The sequence below is a fragment of the Sus scrofa genome, chromosome 5, assembly GCF_054392235.1.
Source record: "Sus scrofa isolate SSC_HxYL_T2T_F1_AM1 chromosome 5, Sscrofa_HxYL_maternal_Yorkshire_Landrace_v2.0, whole genome shotgun sequence".
In the NCBI taxonomy this organism is placed as follows: domain Eukaryota; kingdom Metazoa; phylum Chordata; class Mammalia; order Artiodactyla; family Suidae; genus Sus; species Sus scrofa.
The window spans coordinates 66642316-66657798 of record NC_139387.1 but is presented as its reverse complement, the minus strand read 5'-3'; the positions used below and the strand labels follow the sequence as shown (position 1 = coordinate 66657798).

The 15483-nt window shown below is 42.7% G+C and overlaps 1 protein-coding gene across 1 annotated transcript in view; it reads right to left on the bottom strand.

The window, feature by feature from the left end:
- DUSP16 (dual specificity phosphatase 16) overlaps window positions 1–15483 on the bottom strand; it is a 209326-nt gene that overhangs the window by 114711 nt on the left and 79132 nt on the right. The gene's annotated exons all lie outside the window — the stretch shown is intronic.

Genomic DNA, 15483 nt, shown 5'->3' with positions numbered 1-15483 from the left:
GTGGTTAAAATAGTATCCACCTACAGCTTCAAGATGGAGCATTAGAAGTTAGGAGTCTAGGAGTTCTTGTGGTGAACCGGACGAGCATCCATGAGAACATAGGTTCGATCTCTGGCCTCACTCAGCAGGTTAAGGATCTAATGTTGCTGTGAGCTGTGGTGTAGGTCATAGACGTGGCTTGGATCCAGTGTTGCTGTGGCTGTGATATAGGCCGGTGGCTACAGCTCCTATTAGACCCCTAGACTGAGAACCTCCATATGCCTTGGGTGCTGCCCTAAGAAGACAAAAAAAAAAAAAAAAAGTTAGAAGCCTAATTGAGAAATTTCTCTTGGCAGGTCCTACAGAGGCGATGCCTAGCTTTGAACTTTCACATCTCCTCTGGGAGAGGGAGTAGGGGTGAAAATGATGATGGGGAAGGACAGAGTTTGCCAACAAGCCATTGATCATTTCCTTCTCACTGTAATTTCTGAACTTTCTGGCTTTTCATTTCTAAACCTTCTACCCGTGATTCACTTCTTTCAAGAAACCTTCAAAATGCCTGTGGATGTCAAGAAAGAGAGGCAGGGAGTTCTTTTGTGGTGCAGTGGGTTAAGGATCCTGCGTTGTCACTGGAGTGGCTTGAGTCACTGCTGTGTCACGGGTTCGATCCCTGGCCCAGGAACGTCGAAATGCCGTGGGTGCAGACAAAAATTTAAAAAAAAAAGAAAGAAAGAAAAAGAAAAGGAGGAAGCATAGTTAAAGGAAAGGATGTAGTCTCTGGTAAACCACATAAGGGTTAGAATTCAGCCATCATGGCTACAGTTACTAAGTAAGATTCCAAATGTTTCCTTAATGCTTTTGGTAAATCTCTCTTTCTCCAAGACTGAAAAGTTCTATCTCTAAATACATAGATAGGAGATCCCTGATATGGAAGAAAAGATAGTAAAGGCTGATTCTGGGACCCTGCCCTCACTGAGCTTGTGGGAAGAAAGGCATGATGACATGAGTTTTTTACCCACATTCTAGCTCAGGTCTAGTGTGTTCAGTTTTCAATAGGCACTGTCTGTTTTTATGCACTTTAAAGGGTTCGATATGGTAACTGAATAAACACTGGGACACTGTCATGTAGTTCTCAGCCAAAAATTTATCTTGGGGAAGCACAAGAAGGAATTATCATTTGTGTGAACAAATCAGAAAAATAGATATGAATCAAAGTTGTTTCCACTGCAATGCTGGAAAGGAAAACAACAATAAAAATCATAGCAGCTATTGAGTCAAATTATCTTACCAGAGAGTTCCCATTGTAGCTCAGCGGAAACGAACCTGACTAGTAACCATGAGGTTGCGGGTTTGATCCTTGGCCTTGCTCAGTGAGTTGCTGATCCGGCACTGCCGTGAGCTGGGGTGTAGATCACAGACGCAGCTCAGATCAGGCATTGCTGTGGCTGTGGTGTAGGCTGGTGGCTACAGCTCCGATTAGACCCCTAGCCTGGGAACCTCTGTATGCCGCAAATGCAGCCCTTAAAAAAAAAAAAGGCAAAAGACAAAAAAAAAAAAAAAAAAGAAAAGTTACCATACATTGTTATGTTTACAAACACAGCATACAGTTAAATTTTTTTTATTGGCAGTTGAGTACAGACCTGGAAATACAAGAACAAGAATAGAGTGGTGAGAGAAAATTGGTTTGGTTAGTTTTAAATTTACTTTTGCTTTTTTTTTTTTTTTAAAGGCCGCACCTGTGTCATATGGAGGTTCCCAGGCTAGGGGTCAAATTGGAGCTACAGCTGCCAGCCTACACCACAGCCACAGCAACACCAGATCCGAGCCACATCTGCGACCTACAAACCTACACCACAGCTCACGGCAATGCTGGGTCCCCCTAACCCACTGAGCGAGGCCAGGGATCAGACCTGCGTCCTCGTGGATTCTAGTCGGCTTCGTTACCGCTGAGCCACGATGGGAACTCCCTACATTTACTTTATTTTTAAAAAGACTTTGTTCTTCTAGAGCAGCTTTAGGTTTTTAACTTGAGGGGTAGGTACTGAGATTTGCCACGTATCCCGACCCCCACGCATGCATAGCCTCCCCCACTGTCAATATCACTCTCTGGAAGGGTATCTTCCTTTCTTTCTTTTTTCTTTTTTTTTTTTTAACCAAGGATGAACCTACATCGACACATCATAATCACTCAATGTTCATACTTTCTGTATCTCAGAGTTCCCTCTTAGTGTTGTACATTCTATGGGTTCGAACAAATGTATAATGACATATATCCATCATTATAATATCATGCAGATTATTTTCACCGCCTTAACGCCATTAGATTCTTAAACATCTAAAGCTACATTAATTAATAGTAATGCTGAAATAGGCAGATCAATGGAAGAAGGTAGTCAGTCCAGATACGGACCCAAGTGCAAACAAAGTTTATACTAAAAGGAGCATACAAAACAGGAGGAAAAATATTCAAAAATCGGTGTTGGGATACAGGGTTAGTCTTTCAGGAAAAAGATAAAAGCAGAGCTATATTTTTCTCTGCACATTAAAAGTAAATTCCAAGTGGACAAAAAGCAAACATAAAAATGAAATCATCGGAGTTCATTTTGTGGCTCAGCGGAAACGAATCCTACTAGGAACCATAAGGTTTCAGGTTCAATCCCTGGCCTTGATCAGTGGGTTAAGGATCCAGCGTTGCCGTAAGCTGTGGTGTAGGTCGCAGACGAGGCTCGGATCCCAAGTTGCTGTGGCTCTGGCGTAGACCAGAGGCAACAGATCCGATTAGACCCCTAGCCTGGGAACCTCCATATGCCGTGGGTACAGCCCTAAAAAAAAAAAAAAAGCAAAAATAAATCCATAAATGAATAAATAATCATTAAAGTACTAGAATAAAACAATGAATTTTTATATAATCTTGTCATGGAGAAAGCTTTTTCTAGGTGTGACATAAAATCCAGAAGTTAAAGATCAATAATTATGACTAACAAATGGAATTTGCTGATTAAAAAATCAACAAAGTCAAAGACAAACAATCTGGGAATAAATGGTTAATACATATGATGTCGGCACTAATTCCTTTAATATATGTGGAACTTTTAGAAATCTATAAGAAAAAGACCAATCATGTATAAAAAAATGAACAAAGAATATGAACTGGTAGTTCAGAAAAAGAAATATGAACGTCCCACTGCATATGCAAAGAATACTCCACCTCACCGCTAATTCAATAAATGCCAATTAAAATATCGACAAGATATCATTTATAATGTATCACATTGGCAAATCTTTAGGAATCCATATTGTCTGGCAAGTGGGGAAACATACACTACTGGTAGAAATACATATTTTGTAACTCTTTTGGAGGAAAGTTTGGCAATATCTGCCAAAATTCAAGTACACATATACTTAAGCTAGAGGTTTTTCTAGGAATCTGTCCTATAAAATCATACAAGCACAGAAAGATGTATAATCACTGTTGTGTAGCTTTGCATTGTTTAGCTAGTAAAAATAAAAAGTAAAACAAAAAGTAGACTGAAAAAAGAAAAACAACACTGAAGGAAGGAGAGTGTTCCATATACAATGATTTGGAACTTAATTCCAGTACATACTGCCAATTGAAAAAAATGCACACAGTGTGTGTCATTTAACACAAATTGTGTAAAGATGAGAGTGGGATACCTATATCCTTGTTATGCGTCCCACATTTCTGGAAGCTACACAGTGGTTGAATCTGGGGAGTAAGTCCAGAGGCTTTACTTTTTATCTTACAACCTTCTTTGCTGTGGGAATGTCTTACCATGGGTACATATTACTTTTGAAATTAAAAAGCTACTTTTTTTTTTTAATTTCTACAAGTGAAAAAGAGAAATTCCATCTGGTGAAGGAAGTTTTCTGTAGACAACATCGAATTTTCTTTTTCACCTCTCTTAAATAATACATGTTCAACTCCATTGAATAAATAGAAGATTCTAAATTTGGTCTCTCTGTCTAGCATCCCTCCATCTGCGCATCCTCCTATTCTTGATATTTGTTATAGGCATGGCATGGGGAATGGAAGGCACTGAGAATTTTTAGTCTGTCACCTTGTGTAAGACATAGTCAAACAAATTTGAAAACAAAAAGCTTCTCTAGAGTGAGTTCTATGTCTCGCTAATATTTTGAAACTTGATGTCCTTTCCCATAGATATTACAATGGGTTGAATGAAAATTCTGGGTGAGGGAGGGATTAAGAAAATTTCTGGAACCTGTATTAGACATTGTCATGTGGCTGAAATGCACACCTATGAAGACATCCCAGTAGCTCCTGTCACCTGCTGCTTGTGTGTGATAGACAGAGCTGGCAGGGAAAGGGAGTCCAGAGGCTTGGCCTGTGCTCCTGCCAGGATCACTGGCATCTGAGCAAGAATGAGAGACTGTGTTAGTCTTCATCTAGTTATCAGATATTAGTAAGAGCTTAATATATGCTAACCCCTTAGACTATAATATTAAATTCCACGTACCAATACCATACCACTGTATAGCATGAATACATTATGACATGATATAAAATACTACAAAATAAAATAAAAGATGCTGAGGAGCTGCCACCTGCATGAGAAAAACCAAGTTCTCCCAGTGGTTTTTTTTTTTTTTTTTTTTTTTTAAGTCACACCCATGGCTTGCGAAAGTTCCCAGGCCAGGGATAGAACCAGAGTCACAGCAGTGACAATGCCAGATCCTTAACTGGTTGGCTAACCTGCTTTCTTGGCAAATTGATTAATGAGGACATTACTCAATATGCCTGGTTGTACAGCATGTCCAATAACATTGTGTTGATGGGGAGTTGGGTAAAAATATCCAGGAATTTACTACCAGTGGTGTGACCACTTGTTTGCTGAAAACATTAAAGAGGGAAATATGGGGAGGCAGCTCCCTTGAAGAATTCCATAACCAGCCTCTTCCCCCGCCAGCAAACTGCCTCTTCTAAGCTGGGCGACAGCACAGGTGGAAACAAGAGAGCAGCCGTTTGGTTGGTGGGAGCCTGAGCTGCCCTGCCCGAACCTGGAGATACTGCACAGGTAGCTTTTCCCAAACCTCAAGGACGGAGGAGCTGGAGAGGCTGTCCAGCTCTGCATCAGTGGCAAGGAGAGAAGTGGGTCTTGATTTAGGAGCAGAAACAAGGGAGAAAAGAAGCCTGAATGAGAGGAGGGATGGGAAGGTGGAGAAACACAATAGTAGGGCAGGAAACTGGGCAGCTAGTACCACTCCCATGTCACCTCTGGGACCCTGCAGAGGAGAGGGGAGAGGAGTGGGGAGAGAGGGGTTCCTAGAAGCTGGGACCTGGCAGGAAGGGAGCATGCCTGTAAGCATGCTTGCTGCAGCAGCCAGAGTAAAACTGTCAACAGTAAAATTCCATGCTGAGTGGGAAAGGAGGTTTTCCCAGACAAAACAAACTGGAGAAAATCATAGAGGTTTAGGGAAAGGATAATCCCCTCCCAGGATTCACTGACGGAAAACATAAAACAATAAGAACAACAGAGCAGAAGACAAGAACCCTCTGAAAAAGAAAGAGGATGAGGCACAGAGGAAGGGGCAAGAGAGCCCAGGCTGAAGTCAGAGGGGCCAAACACTGCGGCAAAAGACCAACATTTCTTTTCTTTTTTTTTCCTTTTTTTTTTTTTTTTTTTTTTTTTTTTGTCTTTTTGCCTTTTCTGGGGCTGCTCCTGCAGCATATGGAGGTTCCCAGGCTAGGGGTTGAATTGGAGCTGTAGCCGCCGGCCTACGCCAGAGCCACGTCTGCAACCTACTCCACAGCTCAGGGCAACGCCGGATCCTTAACCCACCGAGCAAGGCCAGGGATCGAACCTGCAACCTCATGGGTCCTAGTTGGATTTGTTAACCACTGCACCACGACAGGAACTCCAAGACCAACATTTCTTGCCCAACCCCTAAGGGCACATGCATCAGCCAGCACACGGCTGTCTTGAACTGGCAACAGTACAAGGCGCCAGGCTTGTTGGAGGAAGGCAGCATTACACAAGACAAAATGACTTTTCTCTCTCTCATTTAGAAAACTATCTAGAGGCTGGAGCTGAAATGTGAAGTAAATCTGTAAAATTCAAAATGACATCCATGTACTCCTGGTAAAAAGTGGAAGGAATGGGTTGCTACTTGTGTTTTGAAGCTCATCATTGTGAGAGCAGCACGGGAGTGAGGAATGGCTGCAGTACTGAACTCTTTAAGACATGAAGACATGACTTCACTGCATATAAAATGAGTCCTGTAACAAAACTGGCCAGGTGTGTAAACTCTCAGTTTCAATAATAGGTACTATCTTGTTGGGGAGACAAAGTGACTGTCTAAAGAGCTGACTTAAGGAGTTCCTGTCGTGGCTCAGTGGTTAACGAATCCGACTAGGAACCAGGAGGTTGCGGGTTCAATCCCTGGCCTCGCTCAGTGGGTTGGGGGTCGGGCGTTGCCATGAGCTGTGGTGTAGGTGACAGACTCGGCTTGGATCCCATGTTGCTGTGGTTCTGGCGTAGGCTGGCGGCTACTCCTAGCCTGGCAACCTCCATGTGCCTTGAGTGCGGCCCTGGAAAAAGACAAAAAGAAACAGAAATAAAGAGCTGACTTAAAAGGCAAAAATGAAAGGCACAAAGAGCTCAGTATTTGTGTGGAAAATATGTACATGCCTAGACAAAGTTCCTGTAGATTGCTGTGGTTATGTCCACCAAAAGTAGAAGACCACAGAAAATGTTGGGCAGCAAAAAAAAAATGCAGAACAGAAATGAAAAGAGGATAATTATCGCACTCGGATTAAAATACAGACAAGCAGGGGAGTTCCTGTCGTGGCGCAGTGGTTAACGAATCCGACTAGGAACCATGAGGTTGCGGGTTCGATCCCTGCCCTTGCTCAGTGGGTTAACGATCCGGCGTTGCCGTGAGCTGTGGTGTAGGTTGCAGACGCGGCTCGGATCCAGCGTTGCTGTGGCCCTGGTGTAGGCCAGCAGCTTCAGCTCCAATTAGACCACTAGCCTGGGAACTTCCATATGCCGCGGGAGCGGCCCAAGAAATGAAAAAAAAAAAAAAAAAAAAAGACAAAATACAGACAAGCAGGACTGTGGTTCCTCCACACACATCCACACCCACGGGAGATGGTACTGAGGCTGTTCTGTGACTGCTGCTGCAAAGGGAGGTGACAGTATCAGAAACTGTTCAGAAAAGGCCACTGCACAACTTGACAGGGCTCAGGCATGAGGAAAGTTCAGGAGTTCCCACTGTGGTGCAAGGGGCTGGGCGGCATCTTGAGGAGTGCCTGGACACAGGTTCAACCCAGCCTGCCTGGCACAATGGGTTAAAGATGGAGTGCTGCAGCAGCTGCGACTTAGGTCACAGCCATGGCACAGCCCGGATCTGATCCCCAGCCTGAGAACTCCATATGCTGCAGGGCAGTCAAAAAGGGGGGGAAAAAGCAGTTTATCTTGGATATGTGAAGGCTGAGAAATAGCATGGCATGAGTCTCTGAAGACCATAAACTTTGAGGGCAGAATCAACATGGCTTATTTATAAAATAAGGATCAAAGGATGTCCTTTGAATCTTATTTTTATTTATTTATTTATTTTGTCTTTTGCCTTTTGTAGGGCTGCTCCTGTGGCATATGGAGGCTCCCAGGCTAGAGGTCTAGTCCGAGCTGTAGCCGCCAGCCTACACCACAGCTCACAGCAACACCGGATCCTCCCTGAGCGAGGCCAGGGATCAAACCTGAAACCTCATGGTTCCTAGTCAGATTCGTTAACCACTGAGCCACGATGGGAACTCCTGAATCTTGAGATACACTTACCATACATATTTTTAAGGAACTATTTCACATAGCAAGCAAAAAAGAAAATCTTTTTTTTTTTTTTTTTTTTTTAGAAAAGAAAATCTTTAAATGACTTGGACACGTTTATGAGTGGCAGAAACAGAAATGGTGACTCAGCGGAGCAATGCTACCTAAATTTTTAGGACAATCATGCTGTTCTACTAAAGGACTGTGTGGGTGACAAATTCCATTAGCACAGTCAGATTCCATGTGGCCATACCTGCATTCCTCTGAGATAAATTTCACGCAAGTAGTTTTGGAAACTAAGTGATTTACTAATACTAATATTGTATTTTATCTCACAAATGATGAGGTGCTATACCATTCAAGTAACATCGTGTTGACTAAAGAAGACTGACATTAACTACTTTCAGACTTGAATGTTTTTGGAACAATTCTATGTATAAGAAGGTTATAAAAAGGTTTAAAGCTGTATCAGGGAATGGAAGACTTCTTATGCAGGTGAGGAAGGAATTGAAAGGAATTGAAAATAAATGGAGCTATGTCTACAATAAATGAAGATATATGTCCAAAAATAAATGAAAATACGTGACACCAAATGGAAAAATCAGACTATCCATAATGTTAAAAGTAACGCCAATGGAGCTCCCATTGTGGCTCAGTGGGTTAAGAACCTGACATAGTGTCTGCGAGGACGCAGGTTCCATCCCTGTCCTCACTCAGTGGGTTAAGGATCTGGTGTTGCCCCAGGCTGCGGTGTAGGTTGCCAATGTGGCTTGGATCTGGTGTTGCTTTTGCTGTGACTGTGGTGAAGGGCTGCAGCTGCAGCTCTGATTCAACCTCTAGCCTGGGAACTTCCATATGCTACAGCTTCAGTCACAAAAAAAAATAGAAAAGTAATGCCAGAAAGAAAAAATCAAAAGTGCTTACATCTAGCAATAGATAACACATAGAGGCAGGAAGTATTAACACATTCTCATCAATATTGTTTGCAGCTTTTTGAAAATATCTTGAGGGTCCTAAGTCTAATAGGGCCCTAAATAGTAAGTTTCATTTTATTTTATTTATTTATTTTTCTTTTTAAGGCCACACCTATAGCATGTGGAAGTTCTCAGGCTAGAGACTGAATTGGAGCTGCAGCTTCTGGCCTACTATGCCACAGCCACAGGAATGCCAGATCCGAGCTGCATCTGCAAACTACTGTGCAACTTGTGGCAACGTCAGATCCTTAACCCACTGGTCGATGCCGGGGATTGAACCCGAATCCTCATGGATACTATATGGGGTTCTTAACCTACTGAGCCACAGTGGGAACTCCCCAAATAGTAAATTTTAGATTGCATTTATTTCCCCTTAGAAGTGGAGAAGATTGAGGCAAAATTTGAAGGAGTTAAGGTTATTCATAAAATGAGAAATGCGTCCCTTTCTGCTCTCTTAAAGTCACAGGTACCAAAACCATCCTTCCTTTGGATAACTCGGGATTTCAGTCATTTGTCCCTTAAAAATGCAAGATCTGGAGAGTTCTAGCCATGGTGCAGTGAGTTAAGAATCCAACTGCATGGGTTCCCATTGTAGCTCAGCAGGTTAAGAACCCAACTAGTATTCATGAGGATGGGGTGTGATCTCTGGCCTTGCTCAGTGGGTTAAGGACCTGGCATCACCACAAGCTCAGCATAGGTTACAGATGCAGATTGGATCTGGCGTTGCTATGGCTGTGGTGTGGGCTGGTGGCTACAGCTCTGAATTGACCCCTAACCTGGAAACTTCCATATGCTGCAGGTTCAGCAGTGAAACGGAAAGGGAAAAAAAAAAAAAAAAAGACTCAGACTGCAGCAGCTCTGGTCACTGGAGAGGCACAAGTTCAATCCCTGGCTTGGTGCACTAGATTAAAGATCCAGCATTGCTGAAGCTGTGGCATAGGTCAAATTTGCAGCTTGGATTCAATCCCTGGCCTGGAAACTTCCATATGCCCCAAGTATGGCCATTAAAAAAAAAAAGAAAAAATTCAAGATCTGGGGGTTCCCTGGTGGCCTAGCACTTAAGGGTCTGGCATTATCACTGCTGTAGCTTGCTCTGGCTTGTGTTTGATTCCTAGTCTGGGAACTTCCAAATGCTGTGGGCGAGGCAAGAAAATTAAAAAAAAAAAAAGATCTGGAAGAGGAGCGCCTGTCAGATTTTCATTTGACAAACAACTCTGGGTTTATCAAAAATTACACTGGGAACAATCTCAACAGTGAACTTTTTTTTTTTTTTTTTTTTTTTTTTTTTTTGTCTTTTGTCTTTTTAGGGCTGCACCCATGGCATATGGAGGTTCCCAAGCTAGGGGTCTAATTGGAGCTGTTGCCGCTGGCCTACACCAGAGCCACAGCAATGCCAGATCTGAGCTGTGTCTGCGACCTACACCACAGCTCATGGCACTGCCAGACCCTTAACTCACTGAGCGAGGCCAGGGATCGAACCCGCAACCACATGGTTCCTAGTCGGATTCCTTTCTGCTGCACCACGATGGGAACTCAACAGTGAGCTTTGATGGAAGGAAGCTGCTTTGAAAGAAGGGTTTCTAAATGAAAATGCAGGCTGAGTTTGGTACTTACTCCATCACAAGTATCATGGTAAGTTTAAGATTCTTCAGGTCTGAGTCAGTAGAATGAAATGTGCCTGTCTTGTGTGTGTCTGTTGGGTAAACTCTCAAGAGAATTTTGAAAGCAGATACCTTGTCACTTGTTAATCCTCCTTCATCTCTCTCCTATCTCCCCTGCCCTAACCTTCATGGGCATCCAGTGTCTATTTGGCAGCTCTTTTTTTTTAAACTTTTTAGGGCCAAACCTGCAGCATATGGAAGTTCCCAGGCTTGGGGTGGAATTGGAGCTACAGCTGCCGGCCTAGGCCACAGCCACAGAAACACTGGATCTCAGCCTCGTCTGTGACCTACACCGCAGCTCACAGCAACGCTGGATCCTTAACCCACTGAATGAGGCCAGGGATGGAACACACATCCTCATGAATACTAGTTGGATTTGTTTCCACTAAGCCACAACAGGAACTCCTTGACAGCTCTTTAAATTTTCAAAGCCCCAGCAGAGCAATCAGATCTACCCAGGTCTCTCTCCGCCTCAGAACACCTATCCTTCAAAACCATATACATCGTTCTCTTTTCTCCCTAACTAAACCTAGTCTTTAGGTAATAAGTACAAGAATTTAAGGAGAAAAAAAGCACATTCATACTAAAGTGTAAATGACTAATAGTAATGCTTAACAAGCCATCTCTTATAAATAGTTGTTCAGTTTTAAACAATAGCTTATCAGATAAGTAAGTTAACTCCTATTATTTCCTCAAATAAGGGCACACTTTAGTCTTTCCTCCTGGATGAGTTATATATATATATGGCTTAGAATTTTCAGTAGGAACAGTAGTTAGGACAACATTGAGAAAAGCCATTGCTGAGTTGGAGGTGACGCGTTCAGTGTGTTGGTGAAGGGGAAGAGATAAGGGAAAGTTTGAACATGGAAGGTTTTTCCGTTCCTTGAGCTTCATTTTCTCTTCCTTATTTTTATGCTGATCAGGTTTCTTTTTCCTTCCTGGTCAACAGGCTGTTTTAGTCCTTTTTAGCATTATTTATTTATTTTGCTCCTGCTGACAAGCTGGAAGCTGAATTATGTGCTCATTCTGAAAATGTCCTTTTGGGCTCTTGCCTCTGAACTTTCTAGCCAGTGCAGAGAGTAAATAGGTACTGTGCTGGATGCAAATGTAGGCATATTTGCCCGTGTAGGCCAAAGGGGCGGGGGGCATTTTGCAAAATGCCTTTAGAACAGAACCAAACCTTTGAGATGGAATCTTTTATAGCCTCATGACAATAAGCTAAACTTTTCAAAAAGAAAAAGGACAGAGGAATACTTATCTATGAAATACGTTGGGAAAAACACACACACACACACAAAACAAAACATGACTAATACTTCAACAGTGAATTCACCTCAAGCATTTCATGAATTTCACATGACCCACCCACTTTTTCTCGGTACCTCTGAAGATTACCATATCAGCAGCAAGAATACTCTGTTGTTTGACTGCCAGATTTACATATCAACGTAGCCATGGCATTTCTGAATGTAGAATATTGTACTGTTCCCCTTGTTTGTGGTTTCTAAAGAAGGTTAATTTTGTTCCCTTACCCTCCTCACTTAATCTCATGCCACCCCCTACCTCTCTTCAATCAGTGGTTTGTTTTTTTTCTTGGAATAGTTTTCCTCCTTTTCTTTCTTGCTCTCTGTGTCATAATCAGAACTATCCACAAATTCACTGTACAATCATGCTGAGTTTTAAACATTTTTATCACTCAACCACAGAGGATCAACTCTTTGAAAAGACAAGCCAGGGACAGAGAAGCAACGACGGGTCACTTCTGGGGTGACTCCAGGAGACTTCTTCCCCAAATGTATGGTGTGTGTGAAGGTGGGGCAGAAGCCACTGTGGGAGATTTCACGGCCACCTTTGCTGCTTTCTTAGCAGGTTTTGTTTTTAAAGGAGGTGCGTCTAGCAAAAATTTGCAGACTAGCATTGAATCAATATTCATTTCCATTGAACATTTGGAAAGGGCTGGATCATTTTTAAACTCTTAGACTCTTATGTGTCAAACTTCATGGAAAGCCAGCTGGAGCCTTGCAAGCTATTTTAATGAGCTTCCTTTCTCTCTGATGTTCCCCAGGGGCTCTGTGCCAAGCAGACCCATGTGGCCCAGGGAGTAACATGATCATCTTGGCCCTGTTTAGACACCTGTGCTCTTTTAGCCAAGCGGTAAGGGGAATAGAAGAAAGAGAGTTGAGAGCATGGAAGGCATGCAGATCCAGTGGGAGTGGGTGTGTGCCATGCTGCTTAGGAATTTACTACAAGAAACCACACAGCAACAGCAGAGATTTGATGCATCACAGGCCAAAAGTGCCTCTATGTGGGGTGCCTGAAAGCACATAAAATGCGCTTCTGTGTGGGTTGGGGAGGGAGAGGTTGGGGGGAGAGAGGGAGGGGAAAATTATATGCATTTTTAAAAGGATTTGCATGCTTCAGCGGTTTCCTTTGAGAAGGCAATATAGGAAGAAAAGATTGAAAACTGTGGATACAAAATATGCCCAGGACCCCAAGGGTATTTTATTTATTTATTTATTATTTATTTTGCTTTTTAGAGTGACACCTGGGGCATATGGAGGTTCCCAGGCTAGGGGGTCAAACTGGAGCTGCAGCTGCTGGCCTATACAACAGCCACAGCAATGCGGGATTTGAACTGCATCTGCGACCTACACCACGGCTCCCAGAAACACCAGATCCTTAACCCACTGAGTGAGGCCAGGGATCAAACTTGTGTCCTCATGGATGCTAGTCGGATTCACTTCCACTGAACCACAACAGGAACTCTTCAAGGGTATATGCTTCATCTAAGCTTCTTCCCACCAGTAAAAAAAAATTGCTGTGGGAGTGTCTGCTGTGGCACAATGGGATAGGCGGCATCTCTACAAGACCAGGATGCAGGTTTGATCCCTGGCCCTGTACAGTGGATTAAAAGATCCAGGGTGGCTGCAGCTTCAGTGTGGGTTGCAACTACAGTTTGGATCTGATCCCTGGCCTGGGAGCTCCATATACTGTGGAGCAGTCACAAAAACAAAAACAAACAAACAAAAAAACCCCAAAAAGCTGTATCCACTTTTCCTTTCCCTTGAATCAGTCTGATGTTCGGTTCTGGCTACCCACTCTGAACAACTTAGCACATAGATATTAAACTTGACCTGTATCATTTAGTGATTGTTCCTAGTCTCCTGTATGTGTGAATTTCTCCTTCCTGGGTTACAGACACCTTGAAGATTTATACGAATACTTTCTTTTGTTCTTCCTCACCTCTTTATTACCAATTCTGGGTACTTCTCAGCAAATGGTTGCCATATGACTACACAATACTTCTTCATAAGATTTTCTTCCCTTTACTAAGTCTTAATTTATGATGTGATTATGGTTTATCTTTATACATTATATTTTTAATAAATAACTAAAGTATTTCCACACTTTCTAAAGTGAACCTGCTTATAGGTTTGTTTGTTTGTTTTTAATATAAAGTCCTATTTTAACTGTGTGGTATTTCAAATGTACAGAAATGCAAAGAAAACAATACACCACACTCTCCACCATGAGATTTTACGTATTTGCCTCACCTCTTTAAAAGTTAAATATACAGCTAACCACCCCAAGACCCTCTCCATCCCATTCCTCTCTCTCCTTCCCTAGGAAAAAACTGCTCTCCTGAAGCTGGTGTACATACTACTTGTCTGGCATATGTTCAGAGTTTCACTACCTGGTTCAAAAGGTCTTAGTCCTTCTTCCTGAGGGCTGGGTGATTGAATCTGGTGACAGAGAGGCAGAAAGACTTTGTCAGCAGGGATGCAGAGAGAGTGGCAGAGGACAAACCCTGGGGGAGAGGCAGTTCCAGCCAAAAGATGAGGGCTTAGCAGCGTAGCTGGGGAGGAGAGATAGGGCATCAGAAGAGGAGACTAGCAGGAGGTGGAGGGGGCTCGTGGAAGAATCAAACAAAAGTGGTTTAGGTGAGGGAGGAGGAGAGCCTGCAGGAGCACAGACCTTTGCTTCCCTGATCTTCAGCGAGGATGTGGCTAGGGTCTCTGAGACCCCCTGGAATGCAGTTTGGAGGTTACCAATGCCTCCATCCCCTTGCTGGGCAGGAGGTCGAAACCTCACAACATGACTTGACCATGTGGTATTTACTTTTTTTTTTTTTTTGGTTGCCCTTTGTCATATGGAGCTCCCAGGTCAGGGATCAGATCCAAGCCATAGCTGCTATCTAAGCCGCAGCTGTGGCAACACCCGATCCTTAACCCATTGTGCTGGACCAGGGATCAAATCTGCTTCCCAGTGCTCCCAAGATGCTGCCAATTCCATTGTGCCACAGCAGGAATTCTGGTGGCATTTACTTTTGAGGAACTGACTGGCTTTAGTTCCTCTGAAGTGTTGTATAGATCGGACAGAGATGATTCAACTTTCCTTTATTGCTCTTCCTCAATTTGGAGTTGCCAGTTAAAACAGAAGACACTTGGTTAAATCTGACTTTCAGATAAGCAGCATTTCTTAAAAAGTAAAAGTGTGTCTCAAGTATTATATGGACATACTTGTACTAAAGGGGTATTTGTTTGCCTGAAATTCAAATGTGAATGTCCTATATATTTATTGCTAAATCTGAGAACTCTACCTCAGCTGAATTTTGGAAGAGTTTAACAAAGCACTTTAGGAGTCTGAAAAGGAGTCAAAAGGCTCTCCAGAAGAACGTTAATGAACACACAAACTTTGTCAAATTCTCAATGGCCTAACATAGGCCAAAACAAGAAGCTCACTGACTCTATTAAATCAGGATGACAAAACACTCTTCATTATTAATGATTGAGATGTAATTCACATACCATAATGTTCACTCATTTAAAGTACACAATTCAGTGATTTTTAGAATAGAGTTGTGCAGCCACCACTAAATACATTTTAGAAGTTTCACTGCCTTTAAAGAAACCTAGTACCCGTTAACAACCACTCCCCATTCCCTGCCTCCTCCCTCCTGCTGCTCCCCAGCCCTAGCCCCTGGTAACCACCCGTCAACTTCTTCTTCTTTAAATGTTACTATTCTAAAAAATTGCATTCTAAATGGAATCTATAATATGTGGC